This window comes from Pinus tabuliformis, chromosome X (genome assembly GCF_031772625.1).
Source record: "Pinus tabuliformis cultivar Carrire ecotype Pingquan chromosome X, CPIR1, whole genome shotgun sequence".
NCBI lineage: Eukaryota > Viridiplantae > Streptophyta > Pinopsida > Pinales > Pinaceae > Pinus > Pinus tabuliformis.
In genome coordinates this window covers 1,564,096,520-1,564,116,766 of record NC_142308.1, presented here as the reverse complement: position 1 = coordinate 1,564,116,766, position 20,247 = coordinate 1,564,096,520, and the positions used below count along the sequence as shown (strand labels likewise).

Here is a 20,247-nt window from a genome sequence, read left to right as displayed (position 1 = left end):
ATTAAATAAAATTTTGATAGTGTAGAATCTCATATTTTTCATATAATATCACGAGATCTGTTATAACGAACTATCTACTTAAATATCCACAACAATTTATGGATTATTTTTTATTGATTTTTCATTAAAAATAAAAAATAAAAATAAAATTCACGTTTACAAAATTAATTTAAAAATTTAACCGGTTCAAAGCATCGATTAAAAACATATATAAGACTTCAGATTTATATGTTAGTTAACTATAACTCCATATAAATTGCAACATTGTTTTCTTTAATCCACCCACAACAATTTTGGCTATTGATATATATGACGCTGAGGATTTTGTTTAATGCCATAAAGATTTAATGAACTTATTATCCATCATTCCTACATCCAACAAACGTTTGAAAAAATTTTAATTGCATATTTGACGGGTATGCTTTTGTATATTTTATCTCTTTTATTTTTCCTAGGGTTGATTCAAATCTTGTTTGGGATGATTTCTCATCTTTATTTCTTTTCCCTTTAGATAAAATTGGTTTGGATGAGATTATTGGTTTGAAAAAAGCACATGTGGATTAAACATTAACTCCGATTTGGGATCAAACTAATTCTTTTGTGTAGTGAAAGCTTTCTAGTAGTGAAAGTTTTATTAGCGACTAGAAATATTAAAAAAACATTAAAAGTGAAGAAACGTTGTAATTTTTTTTATTGAATTTAAAATTTATCTGAAAAGTTGGAAATAGCATTTGAAATTGAAAAATCCTTTATCGTGAAAGAAGAAAATACTCCCAAATAAAGTCTAAATTTCATTTGAATAGAAATTTCAAAATTATTGAAAGCCATAATTAACGTAAATTTTCAAAAATATGTTTTTATAAAAATAAAATCAAACAAACTTACATTTCCAAGGAAAAAATAAAATTAAACTCTCATAGCTTGAATACCATTATTATAAACATAAATTTACGTTTTACACATAATTTAATATAGTACATGCCAAAAGTTAAAATTGAGGTGTTAGAGTTACGATGGGATAATCACTAACTTTATTGGTAATGAAAAACCCTCACTTTATAATTTTGCAACTTTGAAAGCACTTCCCCAAGCGTAGAGAATGTAAACAACCGTTTTCATCCCAAGCTAAAATGAGCACATACCTTGCAAAAAGTTCATTGGATATAAATCCAATGGCCACTCCAAGGTCTTCTCAATTACCAAAAGCCTCGACTTCTTCATGTCCTATATTATCATATTGTATACAATAACAATGGCTTTCAATCCTTTATCCACTATTATTTTGATGAGAATAGGCTTTCTTTGATCTAATTAAATTAAAATATTGTTGGTTTAATAATATTTTTAGTATATTAAAAATCATTAAATAAGTAAAAAATAAAATCAATAAAATTAATTAAATTAGATTAAATAATATTTAAAAAAAATTAATAATAAAAAAATATCTATATAAAAAAAATGATTATCTAATAAACAAATGTATTAATATTAATTTTATGATGATGATGAGGATGGTGTTTAACGTCAGCTAAGACTGGTCTATGGGACCTAAAGAAACAAATTATTTAATTTGATTTAAGATTTTATTCCTATGCTCAAAAAGCTTGGAGAGAAGCTAATTTTGACATTGTAAAGGGCTAGGAAGATTAGTGTTGCAACAAAGATTATGAAAATGAGATCTAATGTGGTTGTACCACACTCTAAGAGGAAGTGGTTTTCATCCTCGATGTTCCTATTTTCACATAGATGGTAGATCCTTTCCATCCATGATGTTTCACGAACTGCCCAACAACCTCTTTCACTATGGAGTTCATGAGAATTCGTTCTAATCTTTGCTATATTAATTTTCTTCTTTGATCTAGCTAAAATAGAGAGATACTTTTGATCTTCTAGGGTGGGGTTGATGACCTTCTTATAATAACTTAATTTTCTTTTAGCCCCTAAATCTTTCTCACACCAATTTTTTTCTTTGAACTTAGAAGTAACAATATCTTTGAATGTTATTAATGTTTTGCAATGCATCATTCTTGTTGATCTCTCAATAGTTTAACCAAGCCCTCGTGTCTTTATACCATGGTTGTTTGAGCCTTAGGTGGTTTTGGCTTGAATATAAAGCTAGAAGAAACACAGACATTTAAATAACTATTATAAATCTATCTTCAGTAAGGATCTAACAGAGCACAAAGGCATCAAATTATTTAACATGCAAATTTCTTTAGAATACAAAATACAATGTGTATTTTTTCATTGTTTGAATTGCATTTTTGAATGTTACACAGAGTATATATAGGACCAAACAAAGGTTTTGACCATAAAGATGACATATTTTTTTTTATTATATATATATATATATATATATATATATATATATATATATATATATTCCGCCTTAAAATATTTTATACATGGAGACATTATGCAAATTAAAATGGTTTTTTATTATTAATATTTTATTTTAACAAGTTTTTTCCAATAGATAGATATATATGAAGTTGACATCAACATAAATTAGTTAACATAGATTTTCAAATATTTGCAAATATTTTATTTAAATCATTTGTTGAAATAATTTTGAGTAGTATAAGGTTTAAACATCTTAATGAAACATTTGTTTTTACTTCTAATTACATTACAACATTTTCATTTTTTTCTATTATAGCTAACATTATTTTCTATTTATATCATAATTAGTTTTTATTTTAAAGGGGTAGTTGTCTACTCCAAACATCACTCGGGTAGAATGAGCCTCATGGCTCAATAATTGAAATAAAATTACTATATCTTTCTATTTAAAACTACTCTATTTAACCTATTTAGCAACTAATGAATAATTACGTTAATGCATTTAAACAATGTATGCAAATACTTCTCAAACTCGGTGCCTTACCCAGCTCTAATATTGATCATAATGTGTAATAGATATTCTAATAAAAAGAAGTAATTAAATGATGCTACTGATTCTATTTGCAAGAAGGTAGATGTTAAATTTATAAGTATTCAAATAAAAATAATAATAGCGATACAAATTGCTGGCTTTCTTTATTGAGGTGACAATTTTGTATTGTTGTTGGTTTTTTTTTTTTTCTTATGGTGGAAATAGATTTAGCACCATCAAAAACCTCTCAACACTCAAAATCCTAAACTCCACAACTAAAAGTCATATTTCCAAAAAATTCAACCAAATTTTATCAAAGCATGTCAAAATTTCCCTTCTCTTCTCAATAAAAACATCACATTCTTAATTAAGGGCAAACTTTTTTCCTTGTGACAAAGACTAACAACTTTAAAATCTACTTAACATATAAAGTAAATATATCAATAACTCTATATATATGAGAGATTAATTTTTTTGGAGACTATTTTTAAGATTGATCACATGAAATATTTTCTACTAAAAGTTTTTAACCTCCCAATGAGATTCATGTTCAGGCGAGAATTAGGAGTTAAGCCAACAATATTATTTAATAAAAACGTATTAAATTATTAATATTAAGTTATATTCAATCAAAATTAACATTAATGGATTAAGTTTTGAACTACTATAATTTAATTATCTGAAATTATTAAAATAATTAATAATAATTATTATTTTGACTACTGACTTACTCTTTTTCAATTGAAGAGTTGAAGAGAGGCTTGAAACTGGTCATTTCCATACTTCACAGTGGCCTATGAAGGGCAAGACCTATCGGACCTATCCAGATGGTAAATGAAGTACAGAAAGGTGGTCTATCAAGATGCGAACATTGATAGGCCACGTTCGCATCCTATTAAAAGAAATATTATTAATAGGTTTAAAATAGCATATATAAAATTTATTATAATTTTTCAAAAATAAATAAATAAATAAACAAATAAATAAAAATAAAAATAATATTTGAAAAACAAACCATATAAAAAAAGAGAGTATGAATTCCATTTTTGCTTAGTTTTTAACCATTGTTTCTATTTTGGCTTGCTTCTTAATTTCAGTGGCATTTTTCAGTTTCCTATACTGAAAAAAATCAATCTTCACAATAACCTTAAAATCTTCAATACAGAAATCTAGACACATGTTTGTCGTGGGTAAGCTTTAAAACTCTCAATCTACTTATAAAATATTGCAGTGAAATCTGGACGCATGTTTTTCGTGGACAAGCTTTAAAGCTCCCCATCTACTTACAAAATATTATGATTTTCAGAACAAAGTATCTAGGGTTGGGTTCAGGATCTAAGATGAGAGAGGCCTTCGATTGGATGACTCATGCGTGCGTATCGATCTAGATCTTCAATTCTTTCATTTTGGGGTTAAATTTTGTAGCGCACCAAGCCTATCTCGAATCCGCCACCAAGTAAATTTTTTAGGAGGACTACCTACCTCAAATTTTCAACTAGAGAATTATAAACTTTGGTGGGAATGCTCTCCAAACAATTATAAACTCTAGAATGAGCTCTGAGATTATAGTTTAATTTAAAGAATAAAAACGTAAGAAAGTCATCATACGTCGATCAAGATATAATATGCATTATTTTGCCCATTGTTTCAACAAACTCATCACCTTCGTGGCCATTATTATAGTTTAATTTAATGAATACAAACATAAGAAAGTCAACATACGTCGATCAAGATATAATTTGTATTATTTTGCCCCTTGTTTCAACAAACTCATCACCTTCGCGGCCATTATTATAACAATTTCGTCAAAATATAGTTGCCCACTACTTACGCTACGTAGATTGCTCACGTGTGTCGACCAACATTATACAGTGACACTAATAAATAAATAAACAATCTCCATTTTTGTTAGGTTGTAGGTTTTGGGAATACTCTGAATCTAATTAAAAAATAAGCAATCTCCATCGTCGTGAGGGCGTGAGTTCTACTGTAGGTTTCGGATATACCCTGAATCTAAAATTTCAGGGGAAGGATTAATTGTTTGACGTGTCTTCACTATCAGATTTTGAGACATTTATGGAATCTGCAATCTATATATACTTCGAAAAAAGAAGATCATTGAGAACATGTGATAAATTTGAACGTAATAATTTTTTATTTTTTTTTTAATAATGGTTTTCTTTTTAATTCTTTAGGTTTGATTTTTAATTTTACTTATTATTTAATTATCATGTATTACAAGTTTTTTTTAATTTTTTTTGGTTGATTATAAAAATAATTTTTTGTTATTATAAATTTTGTTTTAGTAAATTTTTTAGTTATTTGATGATATGTTTATGATTTATATTATTTTAAAAATATCAAAAAGGTTAATTTTTATTATAGAAAGTTGTTTTTTACTGTATTTAATTTTATGAATTGTCAGGGATTCACTTCTATTGTTTTTTTCCTCAAGGCAAGAAAAATTTCTTCACTATATTCAAGAAAAATATTTGATTATTGAATAATAATGTTTATCTTATTACCTTATTTACTATCATTTTAAAATATACTTTCTTCTTACACAACTATAAACGTGACTTTAGAAATAAATAAATTCAAATTAACTCAAAAGTATGATTTATAGTGCTTTTCTTCACACCCCTCCTCTCCTTGGGCTACAACTTTGTCATTCAACAAATTTGTAACTTCATAATCATGAACAGCCTGCATTCATTAAATAAAGTTCATGATTATCAATTCAAATCAAAATAAATGAATCCTTAAGAAAACAAAATTGTCTTATAGTAATTCTAAAACTTTAAACTATTAAAAAAGATTAAGAATTACATATTTTGCATCAAGTGGGTGTGTTGTGCATGACTAGATTGATATATAAGAATGGATTACATTGCTCTTACATTCCATAATAAATTTAATCAAGCTTTTAAATAGGCTTAATCATAACAAATACCACAATCAATATTAAATTATTAATTTTATTTTGTTATTAATACGAAATACCACAATGAATGTTAAATTCTTAATTTGTTATTTTATTTTAGTGAAAATGTTTACATAACATCCCGTGATCAGGGTGAGAGAAGGGGAAAGTATGTTCAATAGAACAACGGAGGGGAGAGGTTGGCAAGGCCGGCCACCAATCATTTTCATAATAATTCAATGGGACGCGGGGGGCATCATGCAGGCCTGAGGGAATACCAAGGCATCAAGGTGATAGGGGAGTGGGGGAAGAGGTAGTAGGAAATGATGACGGAAGGGTGATGGGATGCAGGAGATGTGGGAGAGTGTTAATGAAGGTGGCTAAGGGTGGAAGAGAGACCAGTACGCAGCGAAGGAAGGAGAAGACCGAAGATGAGTGAGAATTGGATACTTCAGCGACTGAGCGAAGGTCCGGGTATGTTTTCTCAGTGCGAATTCTTGCATCCCTTTCGACATTTTGTAATATGATGGAGGAGGGCGGGGGGGAAGCTAGGAATTGTTGAGGGAAGGAGAAGTCTGCATGAGTCCGCAATCCTCCCTGCAGCACACAGTAAGAAAACGGAAGGCAGCAAGATGAGGAATGCAGAGGAAGAGTTTAGCATGGTAAAGAATTGCGAGGACCAACATAATGGCCTGCCGGGGTTCTGTAGGTGTTGGGCATAGGGGCAGCCTGAGGAAGTTAAACAAGCAGTCTGGGAGGCAAATAGGACAATTGAGGGCATACACATGTCTTGCCCAAGGGGAGGGAGACCTGGGAGCAGCCAGACCATCGAGAGAACCTGGAGTGGGGAGGGAAAAATCAGGGAAAGGGATATACAAGTGATGGGGATAAGAATAACTTCTGATAATCTAACTTTTGTTGTTGGTCATGGTAAACAGGCGGCTGTAGAGAGAAAGATGGCACACCCAGGTCGAGGAAGGGGTCGTGGAGGAAGAGGACGGCAAAGCCAGCCAGGCCGAAACGACCCAATGACCTCCACGCCTGCATATCAGAGGCATAGCAGGAAAACCATGAGGAAAACAGTGCAAGAGGTTGCACAGGCATACAGAGAAGGAACTGATGCTGACATTCGTCAGCTTATTTAGGAAATGGAAGACAGTGTCATGGAAGGAGACTCAGAGCTTGAGATGGAGGAATGGGGAGATCTCATCCTTGACCTGGGAAACACCAAGGCAAGAATGATTCTCTACAAGCAAGCCTTGCACATATACTAGGTGTTGAAATGTTTACTTGCGAACGCGCTCGAACAAGTAGCAGGCGAAATGGTAAAACTTGCCTAGGGCATGCCAAATATTAAGAAAGATATGAAAAACATGCAAATCATAATGATTATGCAGGACAACAAGCTGGAGGAAATCCAACAATAGCTGAAGAAGTTAACTCCAGCAACGGGGGACGTGGCAACAACACCTGAGAACGTGGAAGACCGAAAAGATTAGTTCGTGTAGTTGCCTAATTTGTTCATTTTTGAGGATAGTATTTTTTTTTCTTTTCAATAGTTTCATGACAGTTTGGAACATGTTTAGTATTTGTTGTTGCGAGGTTTATTTAGCGTGGATCGATAAACTTATTAATTTTTGCTACTGGATGGCCTATAATAACTTGAAGTGGCCAACAGATTTGGTTTCCCATCTGGCCAGGTTGAGGCCACCAAAACGATGTATATGGTTCAACTTTTTTTTATATAATTAGAAAAAGAAAGGCACTACCGGAGCTTACAAAAAAAAATGTTTACATAACATAACTTAAAGATAAAATGTGAACAGAATTGAAAAGAAAGAGATGTAGCTCTCAGGTGTGGCCTGCACCTGGGGATTACACTCACAAAACTTGAGAGATCACTCTCGTCCACTCTATTCCTCAATCAATCAAAGATTACATCATTAAATACAATACTAGGAAATAGGAAGTTGCACCCAAACCCCATAACTATAGGAACTAATCCTAAACTAGGGAGAAAGTTACAACAATGTAACTATTTTCTCCATTAATATCAAAATAATATTAATTATTCTCAACTCCCCCCCTTAATGGAGAAAGGATTCTCCTGGACTCCTAGCATCTTTCTAAACAATTCAAATTTCACTCGTGCAAGAGGCTTTGTAAAAATATCAGCCACATTGTCACAAGTTTTACAATATTCAACAGCAATTTCTTTTGACTGTATTTTCTCTCTAACAAAATGGAACTGAGTGTCTATATGTTTGGTGTTTTTGTGAAACACTGGATTGTATGCTAATTTGATGGTGCTCTGGTTGTCGCTTTTGATAGAAGTGGGTTGCTTCTGTTCTTTTCCTGCATCTTTGAGAAGTCTCCTCAACCAGATCGCTTCACATGTTGCTGCACACAATGCTTGATACTCAGCTTCACATGACGACAAAGCTACAATACTATGTTTCTTGCTGCTCCATGATATGACCCCAGAACCTATGTTGAATGCATAACCTGTGATGGACCTCCGATCATCCAGGTTACCTGCCCAGTCTGAGTCTGAAAAACCTGCTAGAGTAACATCAGATGCATCAGTGTATAAAATACCAAAATGAACAGTACCACAAGTTACCTCAACACGCTTTTTGCTGTTATCCAGTGACTTTCACGCGATTTCGACATGAATTGGCTCAACACACTAACTGAGTATGCCAAGTCAGGTCTAGTTGTTGTAAGATATATCAGGCTGCCAACTAGCTGTCTGTACATTGTGGCATCTACCTCCTTAGTGCCATCGTCACTACTCAATTTCAGATTTTGTTGCAAAGGTGTCGCTGCTGATCTACACCGCTCCATCCCAAACTTTTCCAATAGATTTCTAGCATACCTCCCTTGGGTAAGAAAAGTTTGCCCAATATCTCTGAATACTTCTAATCCCAGACAATAGTTAAGGCTTCCGAGATTTTTCATCTCAAAGACTTGTGTCATGAGCCTTTTGATTCCTCTGATTAAGTCATCTGCATTTCCTGTTAGAATCATATCATCCACATATAGAGAAATCAAAATAATCTGCCCCTGATCATTGTACTTGGTATACAAATTTGGGTCATTTAAGCTTCTATGGAAACCATGCTCTATAAAGAAAGAATCAACCTTTTCATACCAAGACCTGGGAGCTTGCTTTAAACCATATAAAGCCTTTTTCAACCTACAAACAAGCTATTCCTGCCCCTGCTTTACAAATCCTTCTGGCTGTACTAAGTAAATTTCTTCTTTTAAATCACCATTTAAAAATGCAGATTTAACATCTAGTTGGTGTAATTCCCAATTACATTTAGTAGCTAAAGAAATAAGTAATCTGATTGTATTTAGCTTTGCTACAGGTGCAAAGTATCATCAAAATCAATACCTTCCTGCTGTGAATATCCTTTTTCAACCAACCTAGCTTTTAACTTATCTATACTTCCATCTGCATTAATTTTGGGTTTAAACAGCCATTTACTTCCTATAGGTGTTTTGTTTTTAGGCAGCTCTACTAATTCCCAAGTATTATTTCTATGAATTGATTCCATCTCCTCATTCATTGCAGCTCTCCCTACCTCAAATTGACTAGCTTCTTTATAATTAGAGGGCTCTATAATGTTCAAAAACTTTGACATCGCATAGTTTCTCAACTTCAATGGTAATTGAGTCTTCCTACCTGACCTCCTTGGTAGGGGACTTACCTCAAATTTGTTTTCCTCTGAAATAACTAAGCCTGCTTTTTCAGCTTCTTGCTGTTCTTCTTCATTCTCTTCTTTCTGCTCCTGTTCCTGCTCCCTTTCATCCTCGCTGCTTTCCTCCAACATCAACGGAATGTGCCAATCATCTCCAACATCAGCTTTCCTTTCTTGTACCTGTTCATGAAAGACTACATCTCTACTTGCAAATGTCTTACGAGACTCAGGATCGAACAGTTTGTATACTTTAAACTTTGTACCATAACCAACAAAGATGCATTTCATTGCCTTAGGGTCTAGTTTCTTTCTATCAGCTTTGGGTACATGTGCAAATGCCTTTGACCCAAAGACTCTTAAGTGGTTTACTGCTGGTTTAAATCCATATAAGGCTTCAAAAGGGGTTTTGAAGCCAAGAAACCTAGTAGGACTTCTATTTTTCAAATATACAGCAGTATTTATCGCTTCTGCCCAAAAAATATTAGATAGGCCTTTACCTTGCAGCATGCTCCTTGCGCACTCTACCAAGGTTCTATTTTTACGCTCTGCAACTCCGTTTTGTTGTGGCGTGTGCGGTACTGTATACTGCTGAACAATCTCATGAGATTTTCAGTATTTCATGAATTCCTTTTATTTGTATTCTCCTCCTTGATCAGATCGGAGAATTTTAATACTTTTTCCAAACTGTTTTTCCACCAGGGTTTTGAAATTTATAAAACATTGGAAAGTCTGACTTTTCTTGTTTAAAAAATAAACCCATGAGTACCTAGTGCAGTCATCAGTAAACAACAAGAAATAGTATGCTCCCCCTAGCGACCTTGTCTGCATGGGACCACATACATCAGTGTGCACTAGCTCTAAGATTTTTGTTTGCCTCCTCCTATCATGCACAGGGAACTGTTCTCTGTGCATCTTTCCTAAGGCACAACCATCACAGTTTAATTGAATGTTATGAAAGATGGGGAGACCTTCGACCATACCTTTCTTTTGTAATAACATGAGATCCTGCAGATTCAGATGACCAAACCTCTGATGCCAGAGTTGTTCAGCTGTCGACTCTCCTGCAACCATGGCTTGCTTTGATATACTTTTTGCATCCAATCTGTATAGGCTTCCAACTCGCATGCATGTTGCAACAATTTCATTCCTGCAATCCTTTATCACACAGTGAGTCTTGAAGAATTTGACATGCATATCTTGATCAACCATCATGGATATAGATATCAAGTTTTTCTTTAGTCTAGGTACATATAAAACATTTGAAAGGTGACTAATCTTTCCATTTGGTAACGTGACTGAAATCACCCCATGACCTTTAATCTGATATCCATTATCATCCCCTAGATATATTTTTGATCCATTTATAATTTCTTCAAGACTATAAAAAAATTCCTTATTACCTGTCATGTGAGAGGATGCTCCGGAATCGACATACCAGATGTCATCTTCATTCGCTGCTGAAAGGGCACAGTCGACTGTGAAAAGTCGAAATTCATGACTGAAGTCTTCTTCTTCAACAAAATATCCTCTGTGTTTTGGATTTACCTGTCTCCTCCTTTCCTCATCAGCCTACTTCTTATAATAACAATCTCTCTGTATATGACCCTTCTTTCCACAATAAAAGCATTTCTTTTCAGAATGATTTGCAAGCATACCTTTATGAAAATGATGTTTATGTGTTGTTCCTCCTTTCTGGACTGATTGCTGTTGTGACTGCTTCCCTTTAGATAGTCGTCATTTGCCATCAGCGCGAGATCGTCACTTTGGGGGTTCAGATTCAGGTTCTGTCGTCGCTCTTCCTCTTGCTGCAAGATCGCAGTGAGATCATCAAACGTGGGTGTTTTCTCCCTTGCTGAGACTCCAGTGATGAAGGTTTGGAAATCATCACACATCCAATTCATTGTAATTGCAACAAGATCTTCATCAGCCACCGCCACTCCAATGGCCCCCAATCTGTCTTTAACATCCTTAATTCATGCGACAAATGCAGTAGCAGACTCCCTTTCGTCCATCCTCATTGAAAATAGCTTGTTTTTCAGAGCCAAAACTCTGTTTGCATTCTGGGTCTCATACAGACTTTTCATTTTCGTCCAAATCTCTGCGGACGTTTTACAGTCTCTGATGTGTGCAATGACATTGTCTTTCACAGACATCTTCAACAAGACTTTGGCCTTGTTTTCTCGTTTTTCCCTGTCTTCCTTCTGTGTGGTTGCAGTCGACTTCTCCTCATCACCTGTCACTATAGTCCAAGCATTCGCACCTTCGAGCAGGGTCTAGATCTTAAACTTCCAATTCGTGAAGTTAGACCCGTTGAGTTTACCAGATTCGTTAAGGTAAGATTCCATCGTATTACTCATTGTGAATCTACTTAACAATAAGAAAAAACAATACCTGTCAGATGGATTTGTCACCTCTGTCACCGATCTACAGTGTCTGGCACTCCCACTCCAATGAGCAAATTCGGCGTTTTCAACACAGCCGAAACAATGATCTGATCACAATTGATCCGATCCACCTCTCCCGGATTGATCTGCCACTTCGCCAATGCTGCTCTCCCTGCAGATCGCCAAACGAAGTCGAGGTTTCCCGCAGATCTCCTCTGGCGCTTTCCCGATCTGTCTCTCCCGGACGGATCTGTAACTCCGTCGATCTGCACTGTTTGCAAACCGCCAAACGAAGTTCACACTATCACAGATCCCCTTGGCGCTACCCCGAGTGAAAAATCCGCGCTAAAAAATCGGTGCGAATATTTTAATTGGCACAATTTTCCTGGTAAAATCCCGCGCTAATCAGGTTTTCTGGCGCTTTGGCGCGATTTATCCCTTAAAATCAGCGCTAATCGGGCTTCTGGCGCGACTGTCAGCGCAAAATCCGCGCTAATCGGCCTTTCCACTTAGAAAAAATAAAAAAAATTCCGAGTCCGAGCCAGGTGTTCTGCAGTCCACCTGCTCAATTGAGCACAGAGCTCTCGTGTACACACAACCCCAAAGGCACTTCAAGCCACACAGGCTATTCCAGCCATACAGGCAATACCGCCACTCAGGTGATAAAAGATCAGGCTCACTCAATCTGAGCTCTGATACCAAGATAAAATGTGAACAAAATTGAAAAGAAAGACATGTAGCTCTCAGGTGTGGCTTGCACCTGGGGACTACACTCACAAAACTTGAGAAATCACTCTCGTCCACTCTATTCCTCAATCAATCAAAGATTACATCATTAAATACAATACTAGGAAATAGGAAGTTGCACCCAAACCCCATAACTATAGGAACTAATCCTAAACTAGGGAGAAAGTTATAACAATGTAACTATTTTCTCCATTAATATCAAAATAATATTAATTATTCTCAACTCTTAACAATGCATTACATCTCTAATAGACAAAACTAGCTATGTAAAAAATCAAAATCTCTAAACTTATTATTAAAACTACTTACTATTTTATTGAAAAATAAAAAAAAATATTTCTTTATGAAAAACTCAATAAACTAGATATATATAATAAATTTTAAATATTAGTTAACTTCACCTTTTAAAAAATTAATTAGATATCATTAATAATATATAAATTTTAAAAATATTAATAAATAAAATCTTAATAAAGAACTGTTAAAAAGATGAAATACAAATAAATACACTTTAAATTTAAGCACATATTGAGATTGAGAATATGGAATCTCAAAGAACACTTTCGAGATCAATCAAATATTTCATAAACTCCATTATACTTCTGTTTTTTCGTTCGTTTTAGAGTGACATTGAACGTTATTATATGTAGTGAAAGGGATCAAATTTGTAGAAGTTTTAGTTAGTATTTAAGTGGTGGTTTAGTTTGTTAATTTCATATTCCATGACAAATGAATATTGTTCAACAGAGAGACCAGACATGTACTTCACTGGAAAGTGCATTATTAGTCCCTGCCATCTGGCATCCGGCAGGGACTATAGTAATCGATATGACCCCTACTTAGCATTACTTCACCCCTTTCTTTCTCTGTTATACGGCGGTTAGATGAAGGTTAGATCAAAGTTTCAAGGCTGTCTGCCCTCCCCGCCAGGATGCCGAAGGACTGCCATCTTATTTGGCCTCAAATCGAGGCATACAACTCAAAAGTTAGGAAAAAAATCGGAGGAGTACAGGTAATTACAACAAGTTCAGAAGTAATGCTATGTTTGCATTAGCATTAATTTGCCAACATTTAATGTTATCTTCTTCGTAACCAAATTTCCATGTTCCAATTGTTCTTGTGCATTGAACTACTTGCGTTGTGCATTGAACTACTTGCCATGTGCTGCCACAGCTGCCAGCATTTGCGGCGGCACAGCTGCTAGCTTTTGCGCTGCCTACATATTGACTCGGCGAGCAGAGCTACAGCTATAAGTACTAGTATTACACCCATAGACCACCCATAGACCGCTTCCCAGATGCATACTAGTATTATGCCCATAAACCTTCCCAGATGCTAGATGCTGGAAGTTGATGGCTGCCCTCTTCCGCCATGCCTGGACCTGCTTGGTAAGCTCCATCAGCTTATGCTTATACTTATTGTCCACTGAGTCTGGCCCCTTAATCAATTTGAGACTGTTCTCAACCAAACCAGCCTCATCATTCGACGCTACAGCCTCATCATTCGACGCTACATACCCTGGACCTGGACCTGGACCTGGACCTGCTCAGGAGCCGAATTAACCAGAATCGGCCCCATCTTCAAAAGGGTATGACCTTCTACATGTAATATCTCTCATTTTTTCAGAATATTAATTCGCAACATTTTGAATTCTAATTTTCTGCAGAATGATCAATTTCCATTTATAAGTTTACATAATTGCTAAAAGCATCAAAATTTCAAAACTGTAAATCAAAATTTCAAAACCGTAAAGACAACATCTTAATTTTTTTGGGGTTACTGGTACTTACTGAATTTTACAGCTCCATTAGCATTGAATGCGGCTCCATCAGCTACTTCCGCATCCTCAAAAGTGACGTCAATGGTTGCTTCAATGAACTCCATTGCAATTCCTCGCATATTTGGGGTGATATCATTCTGTACAGTCTCCATGAAATTTGCCGAAGGCCTATTCTTCAACTGAAAGAAGTATCCATAAAAGTGTCAGTCGACAAATGCCCCTTTTCTTTTCTCAATTAGATCCAGCGAAAGCTAATTCTATTAATCCATTCTCACATGTACTTGAATCTATTGTCATTTTTGTCTACTAAATTGAATTGTTATCAAATATCAAATGGTGCAAGGAAATTCAAGACAAAAGAGATTATTATGATAACTTCCTACCTATTCTTAGAAAGGAAAAAAAGTCCATAAAAACTGGGATGTAGAGGAAGCTTGAGCTGCACTTCCACATTTCACAGTTAGTGCCCATACGGTATACTGTATCTATCTGGTACTTGAAGCTATAGACATAGATTGAAAATCATGACCCAGACTCATCTCCCATAATCTGCTGGCAAAAGCTCACATCCTGATTTTACACTAACTAAAGGAATGCCCATCTATACCTGTGCATCAATCAATCCACTAAATCCTCAAAAATATCATTTACTTATCAAATAAAATACAAAAACCAGCTACTAAGAAAAAATTGTACAGTGTGCCATGTAGTTTGGAATTCTTGAGATAATTTGAAGCTCTGTCGAAGCTCATAGAAAAGAAAATTACATCTCATTTGTCAGATACTCGATTCCAGAACAGTGGCCACTCAAAAAAACTAAAAAACTAAACTGAAAGAGCCCATGGCTCTCACTGTCCAGTAAAAACAGATCCCAGAAACTACTAATACTTATCCGTCAGAATAAGCAAGAGAAACATACAGAAAACCTCAAAATCAAGCTCTGTGAAAAGGGAAATTTCCCATATACAAGAGTTCCAGCTTTAGCTGCAATTCATCTGTGGCTATTCTAGTAATAGAACAGCTCAAAACTCCATGTACACTTCAATAAATGGGTCAGGATACCAGGTGCTACTGCATTCAAGTCTTCTGAGGTAAAAAACACCGAAAGAAATCAGCGGCGGACGAGATTCGAACCTAGACATCTCCATACTTGTGCCAACAGAGCAGCATAGTAACACAGTGACGAATGATATAAAGCCTCGCGCGCTGTTCCTTCACAAGGCTCATACACCGCCTGCTCAGGGACGATTTTCTTGCGTTATGCTTTGTAGTTGATGAGGATGAATTCTTTATGTAAGAAGAATCGGCCGAGGCCTTCTTGGGGGACTTCCATTTTTGGCCCCCTGCTGCTGACAAGCAATCGGTAGCAGCAGCATGAAGATTTATGACATCGCCTAAAACTGTGCGCCTGCTACTGACACGTAAAATCCATGCAAAAGGTAATACTTGTGTGTTGGAGCGAACCCTTCGTGCTCTAATACTTTTAGAGTCGTCGCATTTCCGGAGGTTTACGGTTCTCGCACTGCCTCAGGAGGGCACGGACTTATTTTATTGAATATAATGAACATGGACAGATCTTGTATTGTATTACAATGGAATATGGATGCTGAGGATAACTATGAATTATATTTTTGTTTTGTTAGCTTCTTGTAGTTGTCTTCAACTCTCTTGTTGATAACCCTTACGAGCACGCGCAACCTGCCTCCTAAATGGCGGAAGTTACCCCAATCTACATTTTTATTTTTCCATTTAAATGGTGGTTTATGGCCGACCTTTTATAGTAGCTTAGCACTGTAACTTTTATACTCTATGATCTACTCTGTAATTTATTTCATTTTGTAAAACAATTTTTCTCAAGAGGACACGTACAAGTTTTCTTTTGGCTCTATATTTACTTTAAAAACATTATATACACAATTCCCTATTTTTCATATGTGCCTGTCAGTTAAATGATAATATCATTGATGTACTTTCTTTTTGCTCACGCTCTCTCTCTAGTTTCATGGTACTGCGTTATGCTTGTGTTGTGCTCCTTGTTTTGCTAGTAATTTCCTGAAGGATTTACTTAAAATGTGATTCTAAACTACTAGTAGCGTCCAACATTCCTATTACCACATATGCACAAATTTATTTATTTACTAGACTCCTGCTAGTAATGGAAAAGAGACTCTTTATAGCAATCTCAAAGTGGCTAAATCGCAATGATTAACCAATGTTTAATTATTAATCTGTGATCCTTATCTTATTATACAATTTTTAATTTACTTTATGATTAGTAAGTTGCTTCAGATTCGCATATTTATTTATGCTCTTCCAAGGGTTTTTGTTTTTTAGCTATGGGAAATGACGAGTTTCATCAACTTCTCCCTTTTAGCAACCCATGGACATGTATTAATTTTTTTATTGATTAGTTTCTCTCTTACAGATAATGCCAACAAGATTCTACTATTCTACTACCATTAGTAGGGAAGCTCACTCAAACTCGACACGTCAAGTATTATGCAAACTCGACACATCAAGTATTATGCAGGGTGAACTTAGTGCAGGGACTCGCTGCTTCGCAGCCTCCCTTGTTAAATATGGAATTTAATTATATGGTATAGACTGTTACCATGATTTTGTTAATAATTTCATGGTTCCCCTGCGCGTAACAATCCCCCTTGTCTCTAAATATTCCAAAAATTACTTGTCCATCCGCCCAGCGAGGCAAGTGATGAGAAGGTGCGAATTAATTATTAACAAAGTCTATGTCAAGGAAGGAGTTCGACATAAAAGTCCATTAATGACACTGATTAATGACACTGTGTTTTATGTAGATTGATTAGCTCACACATATTTATGTTTTCTTTTCATGCAATATGAAAAACTCAACAAAAATAAGAGACATGTTATATAATATTTATGTGTGTTTTCTTTCCCGCAATAATGAAAGGCCTACAAAAGTAAGAGACATGTTATATAATATTTATGGGTTAACAAGGAATGTTAAGCTTCCAAGTCATGAATTTTGCAAACGCACAGAACAATGGCGGAAGTGTTTGAAGGTTATGGTATAGTAATAGGAGACGAACTAACTTAAAAAGTGAATAGGTTAAAATACTTTTTGAAAAAAAAAAGAGAAAGTGTATAGTTATATCTTGCTTTATTTATTAATTATTTTTAATGATAAAAAATAGTGTAGTTAAAATGTTTTAATTTTTATTTTTTATATATATTTTTCATGAGTTTTATTTAAAATTTGGAAAAAGATAGTTAGAATTGTAAATTTGAGTTTTTAAATAGATTTAGTGTTGAAAAATAATTGTTTGGGGTTTTGAATGCTTTTATGTTTTAAGAAATGCATTTATCTTTTTAGTAAAAAAAATATACAATAATTAAGTTTAGTCATTAAAAATGATTATATTGGATCAAAACATTTATATGTGAAGTTTTATTGTCAAAACTCTTTGTCAATCAAGTTGAATAATAACAGAGGCCAAAAGACTTATCAAATTTAAAAATAAAAATAAAAATTGAGTTTACACATTTATTAACTCAATTGAGTTAGCCCACTTGGGGCAATTGAATTGGTGATTTCCTTGGTTATAAAGTATTATTTAAACGATAAAATTCAAAGTTCAAAATCTCTTAATCAAGTTCCAAAAAAAAAACACTATACTAACTTCTTCAAAATAAAATAGATGTCTATCATATCCTTACTATTCCCAATTATATTACAAGAAGTAGAAAATTGCAATTAATATCACTATTACTATTCCCAATTATATTACAAGAAGTAGAAAATTGCAATTAATATCACTATTAAACCAACACATTCAATAATAATCTAATAATTACACTTTTATTTTAATTATGTACGAATCACTTTAATTATATAAAATCTTAATCTCTATATTACCATTGATTTCAAAAGTTTCCCTTTCATTGAATATATTTATGAAATCGGCCAACTTCTTTCTTTTGAGATCAAGATCGTTATACCGAAAAAGAGTTAGACCAAATTCTTTTTTAACACAAATAACTAAACCACTAAAACAAATTTGATAAATAATTATATCATATTTATTTTTGATGAATAAAGAAAATACTCTATATTATTATAATACAACAAAATACACCAAAGTGCTCTAATATTATCCTTTATTCTGGTTCTGAAGTATAACTAATACTCATAGTAAGATTTAGCTTTTTTAATAAACATTTTATAACATTTGGATGATTATTTTATTATAATAATACAACGAAATACACCGAAGTGCTCTAAGATTATCCTTTATTTTTGTTATGGACTGTAACTAATACTCATTCTCAGCTTTTTCTTTTTTAATAGACACTGTATACCATTTGGATGATTATTAGGAGATTAGAATTTTGGCTATCATACTTAATATAGTTTCTTTCTTGATATTTATTTCTAGTGAGCTATATGCATCACTTTGATGATTATATATTTGATGGATAATGATGTGGAATATTCTATATGTTGTAACATTTTTTGAAGAGGGTGTTGTGGTGATTACAATCATTTTCCAAAATTTTTTCTTAGTTTCGTTTTGGACTTGCTCTACAACCCATCTTCAGCAAAGTCTTACATTGCCCACGTACATATAATTTAGTTGAGTTTCTTTGGTTTATCAGCTTTTGTTAGCTCTTTGACGAGCGAAGAGTTAAATCACAAACAAAATGGTTTGATATGAAATTTTGAGACAAAATTAACTTATTTGGCACATATATAGGCAATAAACAAGGAAATTCAAAGCATCCATATATCCCCAAATAGGTGCAATTTTCTTAAATATACTAGTTCCCATTATATTTGAACACTTATTTTTCCTTATATGTAATTGTAGGGTATTTTATTTGTAAGATGAGCTTGAACGATGAAACTAAGAAATCACTATAAATAATAAAATACAATTTTTAATACTTTATTTCATATAATTCTTGATAGTATTCAGGTAGATAAAAAATTTCACTATTCAATTGACATCCTATTTTATAAAATGTATTATGTGCACACAAACTATCTAATAAATATGAAACCATTTGAAAAGTAAAACCTTTACTTTTTGACTGAGTATTTTTTTTCAATAACATTCTTCAAAGTTTGTGCAAAAATAACTCCTCCTTTAGTAACCATTCCATGTTCCTTTAGTAACCATTCCATGTTCCTTTAATATCCAATCATCCTTAAAATGCATACAATTTCCTCTTTAATAAAATGTACACATGAAATGCATGACATATATGTATAGTTATCTAACACTCATCATGATATAAATACACCATTCTTATAAATAGACATTTTTTTAATCCACTAACTTAACATTTACAAAATATACAAAATACTTATTTGAGCTCACACAAATTCAAGAAACTCATGACATGTTTCTAGTGCTACAACCTTGAATGAGGCTATAACTTCTCTCTTTTCATTCTTAATAAACATTCCATCTTTATAAACATGGTAAATAAGCCAACCAATGGCTTCAAAGCATGGACAGAGAAGTAACTTCATTGCTACATAACGAAACCCTGACTTTCTAATGTTTGGATAATCTCAGTCATAAGAGAATTTTCTATCAAGATTACATAGTGACACAATGTATAGTTAATCTTCCTTCTTAATAATTTCGGGTTAATCTTCCTCCTTAATTTTTCTAGATATTTCACTTTGTTTAAGTAAAGCTTCGTCATTTGAAAATTGGTTCTCTTTTATCTCCAAAAATAAGTTGGGGATTTGAGATATTTATTACAAGTTTTAAAACTTTTATTTTTAGTTTTTTTACATTAGAATCTTAAATTTTTGTATCTAAAATCATTACTTCAAT

General features: G+C 33.7%; 2 long non-coding RNA genes and 1 pseudogene across 2 annotated transcripts; 1 reads left to right on the top strand and 2 right to left on the bottom strand.

The window, feature by feature from the left end:
* LOC149146000 (FRIGIDA-like protein 3) overlaps window positions 1-4,664 on the bottom strand; it is a 54,151-nt pseudogene extending 49,487 nt beyond the window's left edge.
* Window positions 4,665-14,121: 9,457 nt separating this feature from the next.
* Window positions 14,122-14,929, top strand: LOC149145998 (uncharacterized). Its single transcript, XR_016264216.1, has 2 exons — window positions 14,122-14,224; window positions 14,439-14,929. It is a non-coding gene; the product is annotated as an uncharacterized LOC149145998 (long non-coding RNA).
* On the bottom strand, window positions 14,147-14,874 carry LOC149145999 (uncharacterized). Its single transcript, XR_016264215.1, has 3 exons — window positions 14,800-14,874; window positions 14,427-14,595; window positions 14,147-14,296 (listed from the first exon to the last, which is right to left on the bottom strand). It is a non-coding gene; the product is annotated as an uncharacterized LOC149145999 (long non-coding RNA).
* Window positions 14,930-20,247: the final 5,318 nt, after the last annotated feature.